Below are 8645 nucleotides of genomic sequence, written 5' to 3' on the forward strand. Positions count from 1 at the left end.
ACTGGCTTAGGGACTGCACCCAGAGAGTGGTGGTGGATGGTTCCTTCTCAGCCTGGAGGGAGGTGGGCAGTGGGGTCCCGCAGGGTTCAGTCCTCGGATCCATATTATTCAATATCTTCATCAGCAATTTGGACGAGGGCATGGAGAGCACCCTCTCCAAGTTCGCTGATGATACCAAGTTATGGGGCAAAGTTAGTACATCAGAGGGGAGGGAGCAGATTCAGGCTGACCTGGACAGGTTGGATCAATGGGCAGAGAGACATAGGTTGCAATTTAATAAAGATAAATGTAAGGTACTCCACCTGGGAAGGAGGAATCCCCAGCACACCTATAGGTTAGGGAGTGTCCTTCTCAGCAGCTCGGAGGCAGAGAGGGATCTTGGAGTCATAATTGAGTCCAAGATGAACATGAGCCAGCAGTGTAATGAGGCCATCAACAAGGCCAATCGCACCTTGTCGTGTATTAGCAGGTGCATGACTAATAGAAGAAAGGAGGCATTGCTTCCCCTCTATGCGGCACTGGTCAGGCCGCAGTTGGAGTACTGCGTCCAGATTTGGGCGACGCACTTCAAGAGGGATGCGGGGAATCTCGAGAGGGTCCAGAGGCGGGCCACTCACATGATTAGTGGCCTTCATGATAGACCCTACGGGGGAAGTAGAGAGAGCTGAATCTCTTCAGCCTTCACAAGAGACGGCTGAGGGGAGATCTTGTGGCCGCCTATAAATTTATTAGGGGAGGTCAACAGGGAATAGGGGAAGCGTTGTTTACTAAGGCACCCCCAGGGAGTGACTAGGAATAACGGGTGTAAACTAGTTGAGAGGGGATTTAGGTTAGACATTAGGAAGAAATTTTTCACAGTAAGGGTGGCCAGGATCTGGAATGGGCTTCCAAGAGAGGTGGTGCTATCACCTAGCTTGGAGGTCTTCAAAAGGAGGCTAGATAGTCACCTGGCTGGGGTCATCTGACCTCAGTCCTCTTTCCTGCCAGGGGCAGGGGGTCAGACATGATGATCCATTGCGGTCCCTTCTGACTCTACAATCTATGAATCTATGTGTGACTCATACCTACCCCTCCTATGTAAATTGATTCCTGAATGAATGGAGATGAATGAGGGTGCCTGAGAGACAATGACAGTAGGTCTAAAAATAGCTCCCTCTGAATGACTGAACCATCAACTCAACAACCCAACCATCACCTTGCATTGACCCTCCTTGGCTCAATATTTGGAAGACAAAGACTGTTGCAGAAATCAGTCAGCCCACCATTACAGACGCCTGAAACTGCATGTCCTTACCTAGGAGCTCACATGCTCAGTACATCAGGCGTTGACTCTTGCCTGGGCACACCCCTGCCACTAGGGTCTTAGAGGGTCTGCCCCTATAAAAGGGGGCAGTGAAGACAGATCCAGTGGGATGCCCTCTCCATCTGGACCAGCACCATGCGACACCACCTATCCAAACAGAGGCCCTGCCAACAACCCCGCTACGGACACCACCTTGCTGGAGAAGACAACAACTGGCCATCGAGGATCAACGCGCAGCCCAGGATAGGTAGCTATCACCCACCTTCCTTCCTCAAGCAAAGGACTTGGACTCTGTTTCTCTTCCTTACCTGGACTCCAACCTTTCCACTGAGTCTCTTTCTCCTGCTACCATTGTGAGTGCTTTTGTGTGTGTGTGCGTGTAGGAATCAATAACTTCATGGGGCTGTGTGGTGTGTTGTCTGTTTAATAAACCTGTTATTTTGAAACCCCGAGTTGGACTTTTGTCTGTTTCCTGACTGTTTCCTCCTTGCCACCACTTATCTGCCCCCTGATCTCCCAGCTTTCAGCCTCAGTTTCCAGTCCCAGTCTCCCAGCCTTCTTCCTCTCTCCTGGCTGTCTCCTCCTTGCCACTGGGCTTTTTCCCTTGCTTCCACCACAGAACCAGTGACCTCAAATAACCCTGGGGCCACTTGACCCTAAGTAACCCCAAGCCTCAGTTCCTCAGCCCAGCTTCTCTCTAGTCTACCGGTTTTAATCTCAGTTCCAGCAACTTTCACTCCCTACACTTTCTCTCTCTCACCTTAACCTTCCCTCCAAGCTCACACTGACACATACCATACCATCCAAGTTAGGAACTCACCTGTGTGTATGTGTAGGTGGGTGATATGTGTGTGAACTGGTGAATACACACACACAAACACACACACACATATATGTCATTGTGTGTGTGATATACAAATTTGTGATCCATGTATGTGTACTGAGTGTGTGGGTATTGACAACCGATTGTTGTCTAATTTTTGGTGTGTGTATCTGCTTGAATTGGTGATAGGTATGCATGTGCCTAGGCTGGTTTGGATGTGTATGTGCCTGAGTTGGTCGTGTGTGTGTGTGGGGGGGGGGTGTATGTGTGTGTGTGTCTGTATGCACCTAATTGATTTGTGTGTTTGTATATGTGCAATTTTGTCACACCCTCCCATCTAACAGCACAATATTGAGATCCTGAGAGTTGGCCTGGACCCACTGGACAACAGGAACAGAAAGGATCTTGGAGTCATAGTTGACTCATGAGTCTCATGACTCCAAGATGAACATGAGTTGTCAGTGTGATGAAGTGTCAACAAGGCTAACTGTACTTTATGAAGCATTAGCAGATGCATGATGAACAGGTCCAGAGAGGTGATACTTCCCCTCTATGTGGCACTGGTCAGGCCGCAGTTAGCGTACTGCATCCAGCCAACTGTGCATCCACAGCCCACTGGCAGTTGGCCCAGAGGTGCACATAAATATGGTGCAGTGCCCATGCCACAGCCCCGGTGGCTGTGCAGTCCCTGTCCAGGTCTGGCAGGCATGTAGCCATGGGGCCACAGGTCCAAGGGGCCAGATGCTGTCACAGGTGGCAACAGGTCACAGCCAGGCAGCAGTCCCCACTGCTGGAGGGTGCAGGGGCCACTCTAGGTCAGGCCTGCTGCAGCAGTTAAGCTGGCACAGGGGGCTAGTGCCCCCATATATCATCTAGCCAGGCTTCAGGAGCTCTTGTCTATTTGTATCATTCAATTACCATGGGCCCACTTGGCTAAGCAGTAGCTGCTACTGTATAGGGGCTAATGGATGAATGAAACAACAAAAGTCTGGGGACAGCAGAGGCAAAAAACAGGATGGGAGTGTTGTGTGGGGCAAGGGGTCAACACATGAAAATGAGTGCTCCTGAGGGGGACACCAAACAAAGTCTCATGGGATGTGCCCACCAGTCCTCATAGGCATCCAGGGAGCTGGTGGACACCATCCAGTGGTGCGCCGCTTGGAGGTGTGTGTGGACCAGTGAGAGAAAAGCAGTCCTGCAGTCTCTGGGCACCTTCCCAGCAGAGCCTCCTTCCTGTTCATGTACAGGGCCCACTTGGCCAGGGCCAGGAGGAGGTTGACCAGGAGGATCCAGGGCTTGATGGGGCCACAGATGGGGTTTCCAAAAATAAAAAGGTAAAGGGTAAAGTTCATCCAAAACCTCAGGAGGAGGTTCTGGAGGTAGAGGTGGAGGGGCTGCAGCCTAGTGCACTCGAGTGTCATGTGAGCCAGAATCTCCCTCTGCCCGCAAAAGGGGCAGGAGACTGGGGTGTCAGTAAAGCTCAAAACATATATGCCTGTGGCCAGAGACAATCCCAACAGGGTGCCAGGCCCAGGGCAAACCAGCCCGCATAGGGCCCCTGCTCCCTGTCCAATGGCACACTTACACTGGGGAGTGATAGCTCCACCACACCGGACATGAAAGGACAGGGGGTGGTTGGAGCTTTTAGCCAGAACAGGAAAGCAGCCATCCAACCCACCAACAGGCACATGGGCTAAACTGCAGTCATGGCCTCTCTGCCCAGCTCTGCGGAGTCCCCCAAAGCCAGGGCACATGGTGGTTGCCCCAAAACGCACCCCCCAGGGATTGCCCTGTCCGTGGTGATGGCTCCATGGAGGAGCCACCAGCTGAGGGTCCCATGCCCCATGGGATGAGGGTGGAGTACAGGCTCAGCCACTGGGGTGCCACAGCTATGCCCTTGCCAAGCAGGCCCTGTCAGTTTGTGTCCAGGCTGGATGTTCGATCGTGTGGAGCATGAGCATGTAGAGGTGTCAGCAATGGATGGTGGAGAAGTGGATCCACCTGGTGTCCTCCAGCATGCTCAGATGGTGAAGCAGGGAGTGCCACAAGGCTGGGTGGGACACCAGCCCCACAACAAACTCTGGTGGGCTGGAGGGCATGGGATGGGGGGTGGGGGGAAGGATGACAGGGACCACCATCATGCAGGACCTGGTCAAAAAAGGTTGCACACATTCTGAGTAAACTCATGCACTGGGTAGTGCAGTGGGGTCCACCCACACCCACCTACTGTAGTCCAGGAGGTCTCTGAGATGGGCGACACCACTCAGGGCCAGCCTCTGTCACAATTGGGGAGCCTCTGCTGTCAGCACCTCCAGTTGGAGGTTTCAGAGAAGGGGCTCAACAAGCAGGTTGGCATCCTGGGTGAGCATCACAAGTGACCTGGAGGCGGAGACCAGCCTCTAGGCCTGGAGGAAGTCCTGGTAGAACTCTGGTAAGCCCTTGCAGGTCCTGCATGGAGAAGCCCCACAGGCCCAGGAACTGCCAGTCATACTGGAGCCCCCAGAATTGGCGGAGGAAGGCACACACCAGGTGGCCCCATGACGCGTGGCTACTGACACCTTATAACAGTCACTACAGGGCCTGAAGGCAGGCCCTGGCTGCCCTACCTCAAGGTGAGACTCAGGACCTCCACAGTGACTCAGTGCTGTCCTGGTCAGGAAAACTCCAGTACCCAGGCCTGGAGCCCAGCTAGGATCTTGCAGGGCACTAGCAGGGTGTGGAAGTACTGCCAGACCATGGACAGGGCCAGCTGGTTCAACACCAGTGCTCTCCCACACAGGAAGAGACACTGCAGCAGTCCGACCCATGCCAAGAGCTGTTCCAGCAGGTGCCAGTTCTCTGGCAGGGAGAGGTCTATGGGGGGCAGGTAGATCCCCAGGTAAAGCAGTGATCCCACACTCCAGCAGATGCCTTGGAGCACAGCGAGGGAGTGAGCCCACTTGCCATCCATCACCCATTGCCAGGCCAAAGCTCTTGACCTAGTTGACCCAGGCAAAGGAGGCCGCTAGTCTGACAGTGGGCAGCCTTGATGTACCCCTCATGTGGATGGGATGGGCTCTGTTGAGCTTGCCCAGTTGAGCTTGACCAAATGTTCTGCAGAGGCATACAGCACTTAGAGAGCCTGCACAAAGTAAGGCCTGAAAGCAAAGGCCCACAGCATGCCTGTGAGGTACCTGTGATCCACCCTGTCAAATACCTTCTCCTGGTCCAGGAACAGGGAGCTGTGCTCCTGAGCTGCATGCAAACAGAGCACGGAAATAGGCAGCTCCGGGGGGCAGGCAGGCTGAGGGGGAACTTCCCCCAGGAGGAAAGGGGACTGCCCATTGGGGGATCCCTGATGAACCCAGTGGCAGCAGCTGTTACTGGGGGATTGAGCCTTCCTCTGTGAGAGGGGAACCCAGGGGGAGGGGTGACCAATGGGCTCTTCTGGGGATGCCCGGAACAGCCTGATTGGCTGCTGCAGTTAGTGCAGGAAGTTTAAGCCTGTGGCTGTTAAAAGCTGCAGCAAGCCCTAGCCTGCATCAGTTGGGACCAGGAGCAGGAGCGGGTGCACATGTGCCACAAGTGCACGTGTGCCCTCAACACTCACCTAGATCAGCACCGGTGGTGGAGGTGACAGCAGCTGAAAGGTAAGCAGGGCAAGGGGGTGGGTGCAGCTGTAGTGAATCTGGAGCAAAAGCCCCCGGATCCCATTTAGTAAAGAGTTTCAAGGAGTCGCGTGCTCCCGAGTGCCCAAACAGGTGCACTCTGTAAGGGCACACCGGTGTTCACGCAAGGTGGGCGTGCAGAAGGATCCAGGTTGGAGACTTCACCAGGGGAGAAAGGAGGACACTTCACTCGACAATAATGGTGAGTACACGGCGGACTGCCAGGGCCCTGGCCCGGATGGTGCTGCCCACCTGGGGCTTCTCTGTGGCCCCCAGATGGATCCCACGGGGGGGCTGGAACCACCCTTCCCCCCATCTGTGGGGGCTGCCTGACAGGGCCTCAGCAGCCTGGGGGGAAGGAGGCAGCGGGAGATCCCTCACCTGTCCCACATGTGCCTACCTTTGGGCCTTGAAGGAGCAGGTGAGGGAGCTCCAGGCTGAGGTCAGCAGGCTGCGAGAGATTAGAGCAGCCAAGGACGAAATTGACAGGTACTTTTGTTCTCTGCAGGGTCAGGAACCTAGAGGAGAAGCCACCCGGGAGAGACCCGCTGCAGAGGTATGACAGACGGTCACCTCCAGAGCCAGAGCTACTCGTGCTACCTCATTGGCAGCTCACCAGGTACAGCTGGGGAATAGGTATGAGGTCCTAGCAGCCATGGAAGAGGAGGAGGTAGAAGAGGATGCCTCCAAGGGAACTGATGCCACTCCAAGCACAGCACAGGCCAAGAGCTACCAGAACACCAAGAGGAAGAGATGCTGGGTCTTCATCACCGGCGATTCCATCCTGAGAGGAACAGAGGGGCCCACCTGTTGCTATGACCCCATGACATGTGAGGTTTATTGCCTGCCTGGAGCCTGAATTCAGGATGTCACGGAGATGATCCCAGGCCTCATTCAACCCTCTGATCATTACCCCATGGTCCTCATCCACATGGGAATGAATGACATGGCCAGGGGTAACCCGGACCATGTCATGAGTGACTACAAGGCTCTAGGGATAAAGCTCAAGGAGACAGGGGCACAGGTGGGTTGTTTTTCTATCCTTCCAGTGAGCAGATATGGACAGTGCCACAAGACATGCATCAGCAAGGTCAACTGGTGGCTTTGGAGCTGGTGTTACCAGGCGGGCCTTGGGTTCTTGGACCATGACCCAAATTTCTGCACAGAGGACACGCTCGGGCAGGATGGGCTTCATCTGTCACCAAAAGGTAAGCATGTTTTTTCTTCCAGGCTGGCTGATCTCATATGGCGAGCTTTCAACTAGGTTCACTGGAGAATGGGGATGCAGAGGAATACAAGGACACTGCACCATCAAGCTGAGTGACATGCACAGGTAGTACCCAGGTAAGTGACAGGGACCAGGGAAGAATTAGGAACAAAGGGGAGGCCTCAAATGCCTCTACACAAATGCTCGAAGCATGGGGAATAAGCAGGAGGAATTTGACCTCCTGCTAGCTAGCAAAAACCCAGACCTAGTAGGGCTCTCAGAAACCTGGTGGAATTCTACCCATGACTGGGCAGTGGACAGCCAGGGATACAGGCTGTACAGGTAAGACAGAGCATGGAAAAGGGAGGTGGGGGGAGTGTAGAGCTATACATCAAAGAGAAATACACATCCTCAATGATCAAGATGGGGTCAGAGGAAGGGCAAAATGAGGCGCTCTGGGTAAGAATGCAAGGGGGGCAAGGGGAAAGGGACTTGATAGTGGGAATCTACTACAGACTGCCTCACCCAGGGGGTGAGCTGGACCTGGAATTCTCAGGTCAGCTCATGAAGGCTGTAAAGTCAAGGGATATGGTTGTCATGGGCGACCTAAACTACCGAGATATCTGCTGGGAGGAGCAGTCAGCCAGGTCCGATGGCTCATGTAGGTTCCTAGCCAGGATACAGGACCTCCACCTAACCCAGGAGGTGCATAGTCCCACCAGGGGAAATATCTTGCTGGACCTGGTCCTTGCCACAGGTAACAACCTGGTGAGGGGTCTATGGGAACTTGACCACCTGGGCAACAGTGATCATTGCCTCCTGGAATTTACTATCCAGCACAGGGTGGTGAGAGCAAGCAGCAAGGCAGAGGTCCTTGACTTCAGGAGGGCCAACTTCTGTAAGCTAAGAAGGTTAGTAGCATTGGGGTTTCAGAGCTTCAATGAGATGGGTGTCCAAGACGGGCAATTTTTCCTCAAGGAGCTGATCCTCTGAGCTCAAAGGGAGTCATTCCCAAGGGGCCCCAAGCGGGGCAGGAGTGCTAAGAAGCCCCCATGGCTCAGCAAAGGCATCTAGGGATGCCCGAGGGCAAAAAAGGAGGTGTACAAACAGTGGAAACAAGGGACTATCACCAAGCAGGATTACACCTCCATTCCTTGGAACTGAAGGGAGGTGGTTAGGAAGGCCAAGGCTGAGATTAAGCTAGGGCTAGCAACCGGAATTAAGGATAATAATAAGTCCTTCTTCTTACTTCCTATGTAGTTGAAAAGGTCCTGGGTAACATTGGGCCCCTACAGGATGGACTTGGCAATCTGGTGATTGTGGCAAATGAAAAAGATGATCTCTTTAATGAATTCTTTGCCTCCATATTCCTGAACAGGGACCAGGACATTTCCCTCACTAGAATTGCACAAGGGCCCCACGGGAGGCACCACCATGCCTAGGGCCAGGGACGACCTAGTTAGCAAACTTTTGTAGGGGCTGGACACGTTTAAATCAGTAGGTCCAGATGCTCTTCACCTTTGGGTGTCAAGGGAATTGGCAGGGGTCACAGCGGGGCCCCTGGCATGGCTCTATGAGCCCCATGTACTCATGGGGCACTGGCCAGGCACCAGATGACTGAAAAAGGGCCAATGTGGTCCCCATTTACAAGAATGGGAGAAAGGA

The sequence above is a fragment of the Alligator sinensis genome, unplaced genomic scaffold (assembly GCF_000455745.1).
Source record: "Alligator sinensis unplaced genomic scaffold, ASM45574v1 scaffold671_1, whole genome shotgun sequence".
Lineage (NCBI taxonomy): Eukaryota > Metazoa > Chordata > Crocodylia > Alligatoridae > Alligator > Alligator sinensis.